This window comes from Lagenorhynchus albirostris, chromosome 1 (genome assembly GCF_949774975.1).
Source record: "Lagenorhynchus albirostris chromosome 1, mLagAlb1.1, whole genome shotgun sequence".
Lineage (NCBI taxonomy): Eukaryota > Metazoa > Chordata > Mammalia > Artiodactyla > Delphinidae > Lagenorhynchus > Lagenorhynchus albirostris.
This window is the reverse complement of record NC_083095.1, coordinates 111073966-111093371: the sequence shown is the minus strand read 5'-3', so window position 1 is coordinate 111093371 and position 19406 is coordinate 111073966. Positions and strand designations below refer to the sequence as shown.

At 42.3% G+C, this 19406-nt stretch overlaps 1 protein-coding gene across 7 annotated transcripts in view; it reads right to left on the bottom strand.

Moving 5' to 3' along the window:
* The window catches only part of MAPK6 (mitogen-activated protein kinase 6), a 45994-nt gene that overhangs the window by 16045 nt on the left and 10543 nt on the right, over positions 1-19406 (bottom strand). For 2 of the 7 annotated variants that reach the window (XM_060149990.1, XM_060150045.1), the window contains exon 1: positions 18999-19136. The exons of 1 other annotated variant lie outside the window; for it this stretch is intronic. The gene's annotated coding sequence lies outside the window, so the exon portion shown is untranslated. Of the gene's footprint in view, positions 1-1269; positions 1288-12672; positions 12718-18138; positions 18303-18324; positions 18447-18998; positions 19137-19406 lie in introns of those variants that run through there. 4 more of the 7 variants (XM_060149998.1, XM_060150027.1, XM_060150006.1 and 1 more) reach the window with 4 other exon arrangements.

Below are 19406 nucleotides of genomic sequence, written 5' to 3'. Positions count from 1 at the left end.
AAAAAGCCTAAACTTTCAACAATAAGAGAATAAATGAGTTATACTCATATAGTGAACTACTATATAATAGTAAAAAATGAATAGAGATGGTTGAAATCACCAAATACACACTAAATTTAAAAAGCAAATGCAGAGAGAAATGTGCATGCTGAAACCAGTTATATCAAGTGCAAAATGATGCTTTTAGGGTGCATACAGATGTAGCAAAAGTATAAAAAACATAAGATTGATTAATAACCAATTCATAATAATGATTACCTTGAGGAATGAAGGAAGGGATAAGAATCAGGGTAGGATTACACAGCACTCTTCAACTGTATCTTTAATGTGTTAGTTCTTAAAAAAAAACTGAAGTGTGACAAATTATTAGAATGTTACAGATAGGTGGTATGTAAATGAAGAGCTCACATTATAGTGGGGGAATACAGGCAGACAAAAATGTAAAACACAGATATTAGATGGCAATAAGTATTGTGGAAAAATAAAACAGAGAAAGAGGACAGGGAGGGTAGTTAGGAAATGCCTCTCTGATAAAGTGTTATTGGAGCAAAGCTCTAAAGGAGGAAGTAAGGAAGTGGGTATGCCTTAGGGATGCTATGTGGGAGAAACTGTTGTAGACAGAGGGACTAAGACTGGAAAGCCACTAAGGTGAGTGTCTCATGTCCCAGAAGCAACTAGGAGGGCAATGTCGTAGCTCATGTACATGCCTATGAGCATGTAATACAGCCTAACTAACCCTTACATGGAAAGGCTTCCTGTTGCTTTAAAAAAATTTTTTTTTTTTATTTTTGGCTGTGTTGGGTCTTCGTTGCCGCGTGCGGGCTTTCTCTAGGTGTGGCGGTGCGCGGGCTTCTCATTGTGGTGGCTTCTCTTGTTGTGGAGCACGGGCTCTAGGTGCATGGGCTCAGTAGTTGTGGCTCGCGGGCTCTAGAGAGCAGGCTCAGGAGTTGTGGCACACTGGCTTAGGTGCTCCACGGCATGTGGGATCTTCCCAGACCAGGGCTCGAACCCGTGTCCCCTGCATTGGCAGGTGGATTCTTAACCACTGTGCCACCAGGGAAGCCCTGGCTTCCTGTTGCTGACTTTTGATCTTAAAGCTGGTATAGGGGCATATACAGTGCTATTTTCTGAATGGGTCTGAAGAGATTGGAAATAGGACAGCTGTAATAGTCCTTTGTTCAAAGAGCTAATCGTTTAAAGGCCAGGAGAAAATTTATCATTGTATGAAATAAAGCAGTCCATTCCGAACCTGAACATGTAACAACTTACAATCACCTTCAGGTGTGGCCTAAGAACTGCTAGGACCCAAACACATCAGCTATTTCACAGTGGTGAAGCTTTCGTACAACAGAGGAATCTGCCTTTATTTTCTGCCTGCTTCATTCACATTCCTACATACTTCACATGTGGAAACACAAGATTCTGAAAAATAAAATAAGGTAACAGCATTTGCCTCAATTTGAGCAAATGCTTCAATTCTGAGAAATCCACAAACATTAAAAATAATGTGTGAAGGAGAAACTGATGACACTAATAACTCAGAGACTAAGTAGATAAATGATCCTAATGGCAATAGCTTATTTAATAAAAACTGATTATTTACTATCCCTGAGTTATTTTAATAAATATGAGTGTTTCTTACATCTACTTAATATTGTGAAAGACGTTAATAGCATAATAGCTTTCTTTGTTTCACTATGACAGAGATGGTTTCTTCTGCATGCAAGTATTTTGTCTGCTTCTCAGAAATAAAAAAATAAACGCAGACTCCGAAAAATTTTGTAGCTTATCAGTCTATTTGTAGTAAAACATTTAAAAGTTAAATTAAGGTTTACAAATAAACTTTTAAATAAAAAATACTTCAGATTTTTAAAGGGCTTTAATTAATATTGTGTGCCTCCCCCCACTCCAATTTTTTCTATTTGTATACATCTTGATTCTTCCTGTTCCCTACCAAATATCTTAGAAAAAAATCAGTATACGTCAGGACTTCCCCGGTGGTCCAGTGGGTAAGACTCCATGATCCCTATGAAGGGGGCTGGGATTCAATCCCTGGTTGGGGAACTAAATCCTGCATGCATGCCACTACTATGAGTCTGCATGTGGCAACTAAAAGATCCTGCGTGCCACAACTAAGACCCAGTGCAGCCTAAGTAAATAAATAAATAAATAACAATGATTCTTAAAAAAAAATAAAATAATTGTTCATTAAAAAAAGTATTTTTCAAAGGCTGTCCACTGTTTCTGAAATTTACATTTCTAGTCTCCATGTGAAATAGAATGTTTGTTCACACCTACCTTCTTGCCCAACATAGACAATTCCTTAAAGCTCAGTCAAGTTTTAAGTTTTTGATAAAGGTACATTTTTATGTCAGTTTAACAGACTTGACATAAGAACAGTAAAACCTCTAGGTACTCTCTTAAGCTTCTAGTTTACTAATATAGCAATCATGGGCAAGCAGAAATAAGGCTTTGCTAAAAACAACACCACTGGGACTTCCCTGGTAGTCCTATGGCAAAGAATCCACCTTGCAATGCAGGGGGCGTGAGTTCGATCCCTGGTTGGGGAACTAAGATCCTGCGTGCCCTGGGACAACTAAGCCTGCGAGCCTCAACAAGAGAGCCCACGCGCTGCAACCTACAGAGCCCCCGCACTCTGGAGCCCGTGTACCAAAACTAGAGAGAGAAAACTCGCACACCACAACTAGAGAGAGAAAACCCAAGCGCCACTAGAGAGAGAAAACCCGCACACCACAACTAGAGAGAAACCCAAGCGCCGGAATGAAGAGATCCCGCATGCCTCAACAAAGATCTCATGTTCCTCAACGAAGACCCGACGTGCCCCCGCCCCACGAAAAAAAACACCACTATCATCCAAGAGCACGACAGTAGGAACTGCAGCCAGATTATGAGAGAGACATCTTTACTCAGATTATGAGAGATCTCTGCTCAAGACCTCCAACCACAACTGCCCCCTTTCAATTTCAGTGAGACCAAGAAGCACTACAGAGCAGAAACAAGTGGAAGGATGAGAATGCCTCTTCAGAAATCTCAATGACTGGTCAGCATTTACAGGGGTAAAGAGTGGGTAAAAATTCATCTTGGGGAAGGCAGGAGTTTTACCTACGCTGAGAACTGCAGAGTTCTCATTATAGATTCAGATGATGACTATATTTAAAGCCTTAAGCAGACTTTACAGAAATGAGACCAATCTAAAGAAACAAGGTAATATTTATCAACAAAACTATAATTCCACTAGACAGTGAGGACTGTACCAATAAAAAATTGGGGGGGTAAAGGAGAATATCCCATTATTTACAATAGTGCTTGCTCAGTGAGTTGCCTCACTGTCTGTGAGTAGTACTCTTTGAAGTCCTTCAGTATCTATTAGACCAAAAGCTATTTATTTAGCACCTTTTCATCCAGGAGCTTGAAGAATAAGCTCACCTTAAACAGTAAGTTGGAGGTAATGTTATACCTCTGCATGATAAAGTAGATCCAGTAAATGTTTCCAATTCAGTCCCACTCCATTCAGCAAGTATTTGCTAATTATATGTTATGTACTTCTCAATATACTAAGCACTGGGGATAAAATGGTAAGTAAAAATAGGCTTGGGCCCTGCCCTCATGGAGTTTATGGTATGGTTGGAGACAAACAATAAACTAACAATATGAAAAAGGAGAATGCAGAAGGGAAAAATGGTTCCACATGGTACAGGATGGTATGAGAGCCTAGACACTGGGGGATCTGACCTAATTAGGTCAGGATATATGCCTCTGGAAGCCCTAAGAAGCCAGAGGTCTCCCATGCTCCTCCTTAGTGACCATGAAAACAGCTTCTTCCTTATCACCTTGACCCTCATGGCAGTTATATTCCAAATCCTGCTCTCTCCAATCACCTCCATCTTTCATAGCCATCAGGGAGTTCCACGGGCATGCACATGCAACTCAACTGGATCAGCAGATTACTCATCAGAGCATTCTCCATCCACATCACCAACCTCTGGAAATGTCTCATTTATACCATTTTCTCCACCATCTTTCACGTTTAACCCCATAAAAGCAAAGTTCAAGGCTTAGACTCTGGAAGGATCTGTGATTCTATATTCCTTTTGCACTTTCCACACACTTCAAGGGAGGAAAGGGAAAACTATGACAGGACAGTAACTTAAAAATGACCCTTCCCACCACCTTTGCAATTTCTGCCTCCAAATATTAGCCGTTCCTACCAACATCAGGGTTGACACTGCGTTTGTTGCTTGGAGAGAGATCACTGGTTAAGTTTTAATTAGCTGAATCAATGTTGTTTTGTTTTTAACAATTTGGTAAATAAAATGAAGTACAAAGAATGATTTATAAGGATGAAACTGGCTCTTTGGTTTTCTTTCAGTGATTCACCATAACATGGAAGTAAAAGCTCTCTATGTAGCCCAGGCTGGGTACCAGTTTCCAACATTTACATGCAGTTTCCTGAAGCTGCATTAGCCACAACTGTTGCCTCAAGCTCTCCTTTCTTCCTGAAATTGTCTCCTGCTTTCAGTCAGTTAGCCTACCCCTACACCAAGAGAAATGCAGGTACTCTGAGTCAAGCCTAAGTGTATGAAGTAAAGTTATAAAATGCAAAAGAAAGAAAAGACAGTAGAATAACTTCACTCTGCCCCATCTCCACATTCTACAGAAATTGGATTTTCTTTCCTTTCTTATCCAGGAACAACCTGGTCAGTGTCACAAAGTACAAAGTTTGAGGTGAGGGCCTTAAACATAAAGGTTATTTGTCCGGTTTTCTCTTCCATCTTCTATTCTGCTGCTTCTGAGGTTAAATGCTGACTTGGGTCATCTGGCCTGATCATACTCACTCAAACACCCCCCCCCCACCCCCCGAGCTCTTGCCTATTAAGCTCTTTTCCAGGGTGAAGTGAGTAATTTGAGTTAACTGGCATTCAGCCAGCCTCACATCTCCTCAGCCAAAACCCAGCTGCTTTTGGAGAGAAGGGAAAGGTTGAGTTCTGCTTACATTCACCTACGACTGTCTCCTAACCCTGGCACAGAGAGGTGTTGTTATAGCAAATTCACCCTTCCCGAAGATCATGTTCTCAAGCTCTCATCGAAGATACTAAGTTTCTAGGGCAGAGAAGGCCAAAGGGTACAGCTTAACTGCTTGCTTATATACATTCTTGACAAAGCCCTCACTCCTAATGTAGGGTAGCCCTCAGAGTTACCAGGGACCCCTCTCAGGATTTAGACCTAGAGGAGGTCCAAAGTGCAAACCAGTGTCAGTGAATCATCTTAGGAACCTGGCTGGTGTGGGAAGGAGGACCTTAACACTTGAGCCCTGAAGACTAACAGGCTTTGCCTGCTCTCAGTAACTACTGTAAGCTACACAGAAGAACTCTCAAAGATGGATGATTACATAGCTTCTAATAAAATATCCAGTTTTTTAAAAACTCCTCTTCTACTCCTAACTTCTGTTCTTAAATTGTCTGTAACTTTGCCTAAATAACACTCAGCCATTTAAAAGGCCATTATAAAATAAATGTCATTGTTTACTTTGATGTTCATTTCTAGTTGCTATTTAATTTACTCTAAGTACCTATATTGGAATATTTGAACTTCACAGACCAGATAAACAAGTCAAAGAATCTCTCTAAAGACGCTTCCAATTCTAAAAGTCTATGATTTATGAAAGCACCATATAAGTCTTTTATTTCACTAGTTTTTGCTCCCACTTATTATGGTGGGATGCCCAGAATGGTGGAAATGTGATTGAAATTACTATAAACCTAACATTAAACAAACATGATCCCTTCTAGAAATTTATGGCTGGAAAATTTTTAATGACTGTAATAACCCTTCATCCCTCTCCTATCCTCTTCCTGCCTAAGCCCTCATTTCTAAGACTCCTCTCCTAACTAATGGTAAGGAAACACTTGAGGCAAATATATAAGTAGGAGACAAGTAGGCAGCCTCCTTCTTCAAGTACCTTTGGAAATCTGAAGACTCCAACCAAACAAAAATGAATATAAATTTCTGTAGTAGTAGTCAAGATAGGTTATGCAGTGTTACAGTAACCGATAACCCTAAAATATCAGTGACTTAAACTTTTAAGTCCAGCTCATGCAACAAGACCAACATAGCTGTTATCTAAACTCTTGAAGTAGCTACCATCTCTGTCATTGCCACTCAGTGTGCCAGAGGGAAAGAAGAAGGAATATCTCACTGGTGCCTAAACCTTCGTCTAAAAATGATACACTTCACTTCTACTCACATTTTATTGACCAAAGCAGGTCACACTGTCCCACCTACTTCAAGGCAGTAGGGAAATGCAATCCCAACATGGCCCAGAAGCAGAGAGAACCTAGATTGTTTCGAACAGCTTTCACTAAAACAGCTTCAATTCTTCCATCCATCTGCTACATTTTTTTTTTTTTTTTTTGCGGTACGCGGGCCTCTCACTGTTGTGGCCTCTCCCCGTTGTGGAGCACAGGCTCCAGACGCGCAGGCCCCGCGGCCATGGCTCACGGGCCCAGCCGCTCCGCGGCATGTGGGATCTTCCCGGACCGGGGCACAAACCCGTGTCCCCTGTGTCCCCTGCGTCAGCAGGCGGACTCTCAACCACTGCGCCACCAGGGAAGCCCCATCCACTACATTTTTATTCAACAAAACCTTTAGTGCTTACCAAATGCCAGGCATTCTTTTAGACATTAAGGTACACGAGGGGTCAAAAAACAAAACAAAACAAAACAAAACAACCTCAAGGAGCACATATTCACTCCTAGAGCATCACAGTAACAACAGACTCCATTGTAGTACATTCCTCCCTGTCCCACTAGGCCTTCTTTCTCTCTTCTCTTTTCTAATAGCATTTTCCTTCCTTTGTCTTTGGCCATCCACCCCCAATCTCATCTAATCTCTAATCTTCAAATCCCATCTTCATTTTCTAGGGCACCACTCCCTTCCCCTTTGTTGTAGCTGTATTTTAAAATAAAAGGTTTGGGGCTTCCCTGGTGGCGCAGTGGTTGAGAGTCTGCCTGCTGATGCAGGGGACACGGGTTCGTGCCCCGGTCCAGGAAGATCCCACATGTCGCGGAGCAGCTGGGCCCGTGAGCCATGGCCGCTGAGCCTGCGCGTCTGGAGCCTGTGCTCCACAATGGGAGAGGCCACAGCAGTGAGAGGCCCGCGTACCAATAAATAAAATAATAATAAAATAAAATAAAATAAAATAAAAGGTTTGGAACTAAGTAGCTTTACTGACATTTTCTGATCATAGCTCCTGGTACTTAGTAAGCACCTTAAAAACTACTGAATGAATTAATGTAAATAACATATTCTACTTGATAGTAGAAAGTTTTGGACAAGCTCTACCCTCAATTTTTCAAAATCTGATCACATTCTGACCTACCAAGTGGGAACATCAGTGATGACTCCTAAATATGGTACTTTCCTTTCCATGCATTCCCCCAAGAGCCTCACCCTATGGTGAACACATAGGTCTGCCAACATCTGAAGAAAGCAACTGATTTCAACCCACTCAGACTGAAGAAACAAAAACACTTCAGCTTTGTTATAGCTCCTGGTTTGTTTTGCTGAGGTAGTGGAGAGGGACTGTGCCACTGAAATAGTATCCTATATAACCAGATGAGTAGGATTCTATAAAAAGTCCTACTAGCCTATATGACAGCAAGTAGGTATCATGAAGATGTGCAAGACCCTGACATTACTCTGATTTTACTGTTCTTTACTCCATCCTAGTAGGGTCTATGGCATCTAGCACCACAGCTTTCCAGACTATACATCAAATATAACAGCTGTCACTTTTGAGCTAATCCTGGTGAGGGTCTGAAGAAGGCCACATTGTGCAAGACCACAGAAAACATTTCTGGACCCTCATCAAATGGAGGCAACCACATGCTTGGTTAGAATGTCCCCAACATTTTTTTTTTTAAGAGATATCCTTTTTTTAATTTTTAATTTTATTTATTTATTTTTGGCTGTGTTGGGTCTTTGTTGCTGCACGTGGACTTTCTCTAGTTGTGGCAAGCGGGGGCTACTCTTGGTTGCGGTCCGCGGGCTTATTGCGGTGGCTTCTCTTGTTGCAGAGCATGGGCTCTAGGCACGCGGGCTTCAGTAGTTATAGCACGTGGGTTCAGTAGTTGTGGCACACAGGCTTAGTTCCCCGCGTCATGGGGGATCTTTCCGGACCAGGGCTCGAACACGTGTCCCCTGCATTGGCAGGTGGATTCTTAACCACTGTGCCACCAGGGAAGTCCCCCCAAATTTTAAAAAAATGATTCAGAATGGCATATAACTTTTCTGGAATATCTTTCCTCCTTTGTTTCTCATTTTCTCCGGACTTGAACAAAGCTTGCAAAATAAAAAATCATGTAAGTTTCCTTTCAGATTCACACTATGGTTTGGCACTGCTGAAAAATTCCTGTCTGATTTCACTAACCCCATACTAAAAACAAAAACAAAGAAACATGAAGAGATCTGAAGTCTAGTCCAGGATCTGTGGCTAAATTAGCTTTGTAATCAAAGCATCTCAGATTTCTACATCTTAGTTCCTCATCAGGAAAATGATGGAGCTAAACTACGTGATTTCTATGGTCTCTTCCAGCTCCAAAATGTTTTAAGTTTAGTGAAAGGCTCAGGATTTCCACTCTTGATTAGAACGCAGAAAGTTGCAAGACACCATCACTCTCATCCTATAAACCCTGATAAGCTGAATAAGCTACAAAATTGTAGTTTTTTTGTTTTGTTTTTAAACATCAGGGGACTTCCCTGGTGGCGCAGTGGTTAAGAATCCACCTGCCAATGCAGGGGACACGGGTTCGAGCCCTGGTCGGGAAAGATCCCCCATGACGCGGGGAACTAAGCCTGTGTGCCAAACTACTAAGCCTGCGCTCTCGAGTCCTTGAGCTACAACTACTGAGCCCGCGAGCCACAACTACTGGAGCCCGTGCACCTAGAGCCCATGCTCCGCAACAAGAGGAGCCACCACAATGACAAGCCCCCGCTCACCGCAATTAGAGAAAGCCCGTGCACAGCAACAAAGACCCAATGCAGCCAAAAATAAACAAATAAATTTTTAAAAAACACCAGAAAGGTTGCAAAGAACTCTAAATAAATTAAGTTCCAGAAAATGTCGAGCTCTTCATAAGACAAGAGACCATGGCTATTCTCATTCCTGGCAAAGTGGCAAGAAAACAAGAAATTTTCCACTAACAGGACTAAGAAGAAACCAACCAAATTTATAAACAAATTTTACTAGCTGAATGTGGATTCAGGTAACAGATTAGAATTCAGAGGAAGCCCAGTTACAAGCCCCACCTGCCAATTCTTCCCCACGGGTCCTCACTAAGGGCACAAGTCTGAAGTCAAGGCCGGAAAGCTGAGAGAAAATCTCATGAAGCATATAGGTCTCCACTGTGTACAAGACAGATGCCCTCTTTTTTTTTTTTTTTTTTTTTTGCGGTACGCGGGCCTCTCACTGTTGTGGCCTCTCCCGTTGTGGAGCACAGGCTCCGGACGCGCAGGCTCAGCAGCCATGGCTCACGGGCCCAGCCGCTCTGTGGCATCTGGGATCTTCCCGGACTGGGGCACGAACCCGTGTCCCCTGCATCGGCAGGCGGACTCTCAACCACTGCACCACCAGGGAAGCCCCAGATGCCCTCTTAAGGTGAAGGCCAAGACAGGAATATGAGATAAACCCCTCCAAGTCACTCTGAATGTAAGGCAGATAGTCTTCATTAGAAAATGGGCAAAAACATGAGTTAAATAAAGAAAACCTGAGGTGGTACTGAGAAGCAAAGAAAATGTCCAAGCAATCCAAAGAGTTGGCAGCTAGGCTGAAAAGTAGAGAGCCCCAAGGTTCAGAAAGCTGACAGGGCAGAAGTATGTGATGAGAAAATGGACAAAAACTTTCCAAAACTGATAAAAGACATCAACTCACAAACCTGGAAGCTCAATGAACAGCAAGCAGGATAAATACAAAGAAACCCATACTTAGGCATATCATCAACTGTTGAAAACTGGGGAGTGGGAAGGGCGGAAGAGCAACTATGGAAAAGAGAAAAAGTATATACTAGGGAAAAACAATAGAAACAATGGCTGATTTATCATTAGAAACAATGAAAGCCAGAAGACAACAGAACACCACCTTTCAAGTTCCAAAAGAAACTATCAACCCAGAATTCTACATCTAGGAAAACATACTTCAAAAATGATGAAATAAAAACATTTCAAAGAGACAAAAGGGAAAAGAACTTGTCTCCAACAGACTTTCACTACAAGAAATGGTAAAAGAAGTTGGTTACGGTGAAGGAAAATGACACCAAATGGAACCCCAGATCTGCAGAAAGGAACAAAATCCCCAGAAAGGGTAAATAATTGGAAAATACAAAAAGCCTTTAAAACAAAACAAAACAAAACACATGTTTAAATGTCTTTAAGAGACTATTGATTGTTTAGAGCAAAAATAATAATGTGCTGTAGCGGTTATAGCACATGTAGAAGTAAAACATAAGAGCACAATGTGCTAGAAGGGGGTAAACTGAATCATGCAATCGTAAGGTTTGCAGTGTTAGTGAAGTAGTTTATATTATTCAAAACAGACTGCGAGGGGCTTCCCTGGTGGCGCGGTGGTTGAGGGTCCGCCTGCCGGGGCGGGGGACGCGGGTTCGTGCCCCGGTCTGGGAGGATCCCGCATGCCGCGGAGTGGCTGGGCCCGTGGGCCATGGCCGCTGGGCCTGCGTGTCCGGAGCCTGTGCTCCGCAACGGGAGAGGCCACAACAGTGAGAGGCCCGCATACCGCAAAAACAAAATAAATAAAAAAATATAAAAAAGTAAAAAACTGCATTATGGAGTACAGCTCAAAAGTTCTAAGTTGACGATATAAATAACATTATCTGGTACATATTTATCCTACATTATCAGCTTTTATAAAAGCAATTAATGAAAAACATTTGTATTATAAAGGAAGTCACAGCACTGAACATGAGAATAGAATTTTAATAGTTGAATTTTAAAAGAACTGAATAAAGAATAGCAAGCTTAAGAACGCAGTATGTGTGAAGCATACTACTCTTACACTAAATCCTCCTAACAACACTGCAAAATGGGTCCTAAGATCTTTAGAGAATTTAAATAATGCATTAAAAATCACATATCAGTGAGAGCCAGAATTTGAACCTCAGGTTTCAAATCAAAGCCCATGACTGTCTCTCAAATAATAATGTAATTTACTGACAAGTACACTACACATTCCCCCCCAACCCTTTAATAGTACAGTATATTTCTTATAGACAGAACATTCTTCTGCATAACCAAAATATAATCATCAAAGTCAGGAAATTAACACTGGCATAGTACTACTATCTAGTACTCAGATCCCATTTAAGTTTTTACAATTGTACCAATAATGTACTTGAGAGCTAAATAAACCCAGTTCAGAATCACATGTTACAATGACTACAATGCAATCTTTAATGTACTTTTTTTCCCTATAGAAGTTTAAGGGAGTCAAACAAACATTTTATACCGTGCACAAAAATTTACTGAGCACTTGGTACGTGTCAGGCACTGTTTCCTGGTACAGTGGAGAATAAGACAGTTAAGGTTCTTCTGCTTCCAAAGACTTTACATTCTAATGAGGAAAGATTAACAAGTAAACATAACTTCAGATTTGGCCAAGTGCTATGACTGGGTGACTTGGAAATGGCCATCTAAGGAACTGAAGCCTGAATAGTAAGACAGAACCAGTGTTGCTAAGAGATGGGAAAAGAGTGTTCCAAACAGAGGAAAAAGCAAATACAACCTAGAGCAGGACATAACTTGGTATTCTGGAGGAAAAGAAAAGATGCGACAGCGTCCTGAGCAAAGGGAGCAGGGACTGATGGCAAACACATGAGGCAGGATTCTGAATTTTATAACTAAGAAAGCTACTGAAGGATTTTAAGCAGACAACTGGCATGGTTTCATCTCCATTTTTTTTTTTTTTCCGGTACGTGGGCCTCTCACTGTTGTGGCCTCTCCCATTGCGGAGCACATGCTCCTGACGCGCAGGCTCAGCAGCCATGGCTCACGGGCCCAGCCGCTCCGCGGCATGTGGGATCTTCCCGCACCAGGGCACAAACCCGTGTCCCTTGCATCGGCAGGCGGACTCTCAACCACTGCGCGACCAGGGAAGCCCTGTTTCATCTCCATTTTTTTTTTTTCATCTCCATTTTTAAAAGATGATTCTGGCTACCAGGAGGAGAATGCACTGAAGAAGATGGTCAAGTGAAAGCAGAGGCCAGTTAAAAGCTATTTCAGTAGGCCACATGAAATGATGGCGACTGAGATTAGGCTGGTAGAAATGAAGATGTAAAACAGGAGAAATCAAAATCATATTTTGGAGACCAAGAAAACGTGATGATGGATTAGATATGGTGGATAAAGGGAAAAATAGGTTTTAAGGATAACTCCTAGGTGACAATTACTGAGATGGGGAAGACTTGGAGAACAATATGGGAGAAAGAGGTCTATTTTGGACATATTAAGTCTATTTAGGTGAGAAGTCTAAACCAGAAACAAACACTTGAGAATTATTCACATATAGATACTATTTAAAAAACTAAATTGAATGAGACCTATGGAAAGAATCAAGAGAAGGGGGGAAAAAAGTCCAGGACTAACCTCTGGGATATGCCAATACTTAGAGGCAGGAGAGGAGAGAGAAGCCTGTAAAAAAAAAAAAAAGTATGACAAAGTGTGAGGTAGGAGGAATACAGGAATATGTGTCCCATAAACTAAGAGAAGCAGGCGAATAGGCAGAAAACTGTGGTCAATAATACTGAATGCTGCTGCAAGATCTTTAAGATAGAATTGGTAAATGGATATCACTGGTAACCTTGACTAGAGTACTTTCAGTGGTGAGATGGTGATAGAAACCAGTCTGGAGTTGAAGAGCAAATGAAAGTGGAGAGAGCACACAAAGACAGTTCTTGAAAATCTGCTTGAAAGAGGATCAGAGAAATGAGGCAGTAACTAGAGGAGAAGAATGTGGAATCAGGAGAGGGTTTATAGCAGATTTCTATTCTATATCTGCACTGTCCAATACAGAGTCAATAGCTACACATGGCTACCAAGCAACTGAAATGTAGCTAGTATGACTGAGGAACTGAATTTTTTAAAATTAATTTTTGTTTAATTAGCCACATGTGGCTAGTGGCTATATTGGACAGCATAGCTCTAGAGCACATCTGTATACCAATAAAGATGGCCCAATAGAAAGGGCAAAATTCAAGATGCAGGCAAGAAATGAGTCCTTAAGAAGTCAAGAGAAGGAATCTAGAGCACAAGTGGAGGAATGTACAAGGGATATAACATGAATGAAGCAAGGCAGGAAGCCATGTAATAGGTGGGAACCAACAAGACTTAAAATCAGAATATCCCTTAAGTTTGGTTGGAATCTTAAACATAAGACTAAATACAGAAGGCTATAAAAAGCTAATCACAAGGGGAAGGGAAGGTAATTCAAATTTACTATCTATTAAGTGACAGGCACTTTCTAAAACCAACTACTTCTGTTACTCAGAACCAACACCTTGTAAGTCACATTTTACAAATATGAACACTTTTGCTCCGAGAGGTAAATCAAGTTCACTGAAATCACACATATAGTAAATGTCAAGATCTGGACACAGGCCACTCTGACTTACTCTAGGGTTAGAATCTTACCACTGCATAAGGTGGGAGGTTAAGAACCACTCAATGTTTCTCTGCCTGGAAATAACATAACAAATGGCAGATCAATCTGGGAGCTTATCAACAAGTGGAAAAAAGCCTGGAGGTACTAGGCCAGAGGCAAAACTGTCCCCTCAATGCTATTTGCAAGATAATTAAGGAATATTTACTTAACAGGTTATTTTTAATATTTTTAAATCCAAGTGAAAATATCTTTACTGAGACAAATGGGAAAATGCATATTCTTGCAACTTTGAGTGTCTACATTACTGAACACAGGAGTATCAATCAGATAATTGGCATTGTTTTATAATAACTACTAAAATAATATCTGGGCATATTAGAAAAGCAGGTAGTTAGAAACCTACCATCTCTCCAATTTGTAAATGAAGAGGGAAATTATTAAATTAAGCCTAATCAGTTATTTTTTTAGGGGTGATAAAAATATTTTATATTTTAATGTTATATGAACTCTCAACTCGACACATTTGTCAAAACTTATCAAACTGTACATCTTAGGATCACGCTCACCATGCCATAAATTCATACGTATCAGTTTTAAAATAAATTGCATATTTTTCATAAGTTATCAATTGCTTTTATAACATATCTATTTAATAAGTACCTAATACTTTTCTCAAGAATCAAGGAGAAAGATTAAATTTTTTTCCTTCAAAAAATCTGTTAGAAGAAAATTATACGTTAAAAGCCTAATCAGTTATTAAATTACAGCTTAGACTATTTTAAATTTAGTGTGGGCAAAGATCATCTAAATCTGTGCTGTCCAATATGGTAGCCACTAACTTCATGCAGCTATTTAAGTATAAATTAATTAAAATTACATATAATTAAATATTCAGTTCCTCAGGTGCACTAGCCACCTGTCAAATGCTCAACAGTCACATGTGGCTAGTGGTTATCTCATTGGACAGCACAGAATAAAACATTTCTATCATCACAGAAAGTTCTGCTGGACAGTGATTAGATCCTCAATCTTCCTTTTGACTTTTTTTTTCAGGAGGGCCAATGGAAAGAGCAACTCAGAAGACCTGAGTTTTCCAAATCAGTCACTAACCAGCTGAGCAACTTATGTATGGTTACTTAGCAATGCTTCCAGAAATGAATGTGCATTTGAATCACCTAAGAATCTAGTTAAACTGCAGGTTCTAACACAGTAAGTCTTGAGATGGGGTCGAGATTCTGCACTTCCAACAAATTCCCAGGTGCTGCTAATACTGCTTGTCCAGAAATCACCCTGTGAGTAACAAGGTCTTAGATTTCTCTGGGCCTCAGTTTTTTTAGCTGTCAAATGATGTAACTGGGGGAAGATAATACCCATGACCCCTCCATAAAAACTAACATTTTATAGTTTTATAGTTGTATAGAATTAAATGCACACAGATTTCTCATACTCTTGAAGAGGCAGTCTCTTCCCTGAAGTAAATGCTAGGATTCTAACAAACAATTTTTGTGATACCATTTTTTCCCCATAAAAAAATACCAAATTTAAATGAATATCAATGGGAAAATGTGATTTGCTACAGACAATCAGTCTCGGTACTACTTTTCAGAAATGGATTTAAAAGGCTGACATGTATATAAGACAAACCTTTCTAAATGCATCACCTCCACATGACAAGCAACTCCCAGGAAAAAAAAGTAACTACAATTACATTATTGTTTTTATGAAGTCTCAGTCAGGGCTCTGAGCAATAAAACCGACCAAAATCCCCATACCCCTAGCAGGCAGTGGAGTAATGTAACAGGCCCACAAAACAGGCTGAAGGAGCTGACAGTGGGAAGCCAACAATGCCAGAAAGAATTTACTTTTGAGGCATCTTCTATTTTAACATGGGCCCTAGAGCATGCAATGCAAACAAGGAACTGGATAGCAGTGGTGAGGCTCATAGTTTCATAAGGCAATACCTCATAGAAAGGAGATAGGCTAACACACCCAGTTTGTTTATAAATTCTGAATGAAGCATGACAGGTAATTACCTATATTCTCAAAACACACACACTGGAAATACATGTTCAACCTCTAAATGACAGGATGCTTTGAAAATCTATAATACTTTTAAATTTGTATTTTTAGATTTCCTTTAGTGGGAAATACAGTTTAAAGTTTGAATTAAATTTTACTAAAGCTCCCCTATATAAATCATACAACGTTCTTCCAAAATCTCTCCAAAGATCTGATTCTCATTAATACACTTTACTGCCCACAAACCCCTTCAAATAAATCACTGAGAAGATAAATCATATATACAAAGAAAAACTTGGGAGTGGGGAGTTTTTTCTCACTTTTAAAACAAACTGCTATCTCAATCTTCTTTTTTCACTCAATCTTACTTTAAGCCAACCTGCTAAACAATGGCTTTCTACAATGGTCAAAATTATTTTATTACCAAATTTCAATGTAAGTCCTAAATTTGGAGCTGTACATTCAGCTTATCTTAGAAAAAGACTGATGAAAAAATAGTGCCTATAACAATATCTATTCTAAGTTGTCTTTATTAAAACAGCAAATTCACGTAGATCAGGAGAAAGCACTAAATATAATTCCATCAGAGTGAAATGTTCATATTAAGAGCTTTATCTGATTAAACACTGCTGTGCTTTTACAACACTTATTTAAACTACAGTAATTTCTAGATATTATAAAGATAACTTTTACATTACCAATGAAAACAAAAGGTTAATTTCTATCCACACCATAAAAGTACTATCTGTCCTTTGTAAATAATCCATAAGAAATCTCTCTCAATAATAACCAACGAACTGCTAGTATCAAGTATTTAATTGCAGCAACTAACCAGCAATTAATTTTACCTTTCCTCTCAACAAATATTACAAAATTCCACCTGCAGGATAAATGATATCCTTTTAAAATGCAATTTAAGAAGCCATTACTTTTTTACAGAAACTGTGGCTCCTCTATGAGAGAGACAATTATAATGTGTACAGGAGAATTTTAGCCTATCATTTAAAAAAATACAGTGTGTAAAAAAAAGGCCACGTAGCAGTCCGTGGGCAGGATGAGTCATCACCCAACTCAAAACTTGCAGCACTTCTAAGCTTCCTCCTACCCGACCCCATCCCCTTCAGCAATGTACCCTGAGTCAGCAAACCTTCCTATTTTGTCAGTTATGAATTCTCACGATGCTTAAATGAACTTATGCAAAATGCTGCAACACTTTTAGTACTAACATTTGTCATTAGAACATGTGCTTTTTTCCTATTGCAAAATTAACTGATCTTCAATCTTCTCTGGATTCCTTCTTAATCACAGAAAGTAGCAAACACTTTTAATCCTCTTTTGCAAATAAATGAACTGCAAAATATGGTGATATATAATGGTTTTTCTAAATAATTCTCCATTTCCCAGAGTTTTTTTCTGAACAGTAATACTTAGGTGATTAAAACGTATCCTGCTCAAATCTGGCATATTTCCTACATGACTGCAATTACTGAATTTAGGACACCAACAAGCAATTTTACCAAGTTTCACAAGGCAATTCTTATTAAGTGATGTAACACATATATGGAAAAGGACTCCACGCTCCTTGGCACATGTAAACATGTTTGAACAACGACCCGTTAAAGAAGTGTAAAGTCTCTGCCACCCAATTAGAAATTATATTTCAAACATAAATATCTGACATTGCTAAGAAGAAACTGTAGAGGCAGTTCCCTTTCAAGGGCCCAGTCCTGTTTGGTCCCTTCATTCTTCTAGCTCAGAATACTCATTCTTCTAGTCAGACCATCTCAGTTTCCCAACGTTAGAGAGAATGTGTCCAATCAGAACTTTAAATGACACGGCTAGGGCTTCCCTGGTGGCGCAGTGGTTGAGAGTCCGCCTGCCGATGCAGGGGACACGGGTTCGTGCCCCGGTCCGGGAAGATCCCACATGCCGCGGAGCGGCTGGGCCCGTGAGCCATGGCCGCTGAGCCTGCGCGTCCGGAGCCTGTGCCCCGCAACGGAAGAGGCCACAACAGTGAGAGGCCCGCGTACCGAAAAAGGAAAAAAAAAAAAAAAATGACACGCCTAGACAAATCAAACAATCAGAAAACTACTCTGAAGCTGTTTTCGCTCCATTTTGTCCCCTGTTAATTTCTGTTTCCCTTGACAAACCATCTTGTACCTGTAAAAAAGTTAACACTCAGACTGACTTTGGGGAGCATTTTTAGCATTGAAGGAAAGAACATGAATTTTGCTGCAAATGCTGTAGGCTTCTAATTCCACCTCACCAGTTTCCCTTTACTGGACCTTTTCCAATGAGCGAGCAAAGGAAAAAATAAAACAGGAAAGGAATCAAAAATATCCTGCTCCGGGGCGCTCCCACATAACACCTGAACCAGTCTTACTAAGCCAAGGAACAAAAGGCGGCCAAAACGCCCTTAGTTTTCAACGCACCTCACCAAGTCAGGGAAAAATGCACAGCGGAGCGAGGAGGCCCCTTTTCAGTGAACTGACAAAACAAGTTTTCATTTGGGGACCTTCATGGACCACCACCGCTCCACGTCCCGAACGCAGCTCAGGCAAGGGTGTAGTAGAGGAGGAGGAAATTAGGAATTCCGATTCAGACGACTTTTTCTGTACCTCCTTTACGGCCACACTCAACTCAGGCAGAGGACTTCAGGGCTCTGAGCCGAGCCGGGTGAGCGGCGCGCTACGCAATTTGCCGAGTGCACTGGAGACTTTGCCCGGCCGGAGTCAGCTGAGGCCGAGTCACCCGAGTGGGATGGGGGAGGAGACGCGGGAGCATTTCGAAAGGCAGCGTGCCAGGAAGGCGAGACTCCGCGCCACCTCACGCTCCCGGGGCGGGCCGCCCTTCCCGGCCGCCGCCCCGGGCCCGCCGGCGGGGCCGGGCCGGGCCGGGCTTCGAACCCGCTGACCCGGGCGCGGGCGGCGGTGCGGTAGCCGGAAAGCGGGGCCCCGGGGCGGGCAGTCGCGGCCGGGCCCGGAACCGCGGCCGGCGAGGGGCGTGCCGGGTGGGAGGGGCGCGCCGGTCGCACTGCCGGCCCCACGCGGGGACCCCGGCCCGCCGCCCGCCGGCCCGCGCGGGGCCGCGCCGGCCAGGCCCGAGTTAGCGAGCCGGCGGGCGGGCCGGGGGCGGGCGGGAGACGGAACAAAAGCGCCTTTGTTGAGCGGCTGCAGCCGGAGGGTCACACACAATGGAGGGAGCCGGCTCCGCCGCCGCCGCCGGGCCCGCCGCGGCGCCCTCCCGAGCAGCCCCGCCGGCGCGCCCTGCACACGTACACACACATACTCACGGGACTTCTCCGACTCATCGAGGGAGTGCGGGGCCCACGGACAGCCCCCTGTGTCGGCTCAGGTCTCCGGCTGTGCTGGCGGCAGCGGCGTCTCCGAGGCTCTCGCTTTGCCGCAGTCGCCGCCATGTAACCCCGACCCGCGAGAGAGGGCGAGGAAGAGGGGGCGGGGTTTCCAGGAGCCACGCCCTCTCACGTCACAGGCTCACTCCACGGGTGCCCCCGCCCCCGCCCCTGCCCCAGACCAGCCCCGCGCGCCGGCCAGCGCCGGAATTTCCAACGTCGGTGTTTGGGTTCCGCGCGGTGCAGGGGCTGCAGGAGAGGCACGCGGGCTCGTCAGGCGTCTCGCGTGGGGTGGGGTGGGGTGGGCTGGACTGGGCCGGACTGGGCCAGGCCGGGGGGCTGGCGCGG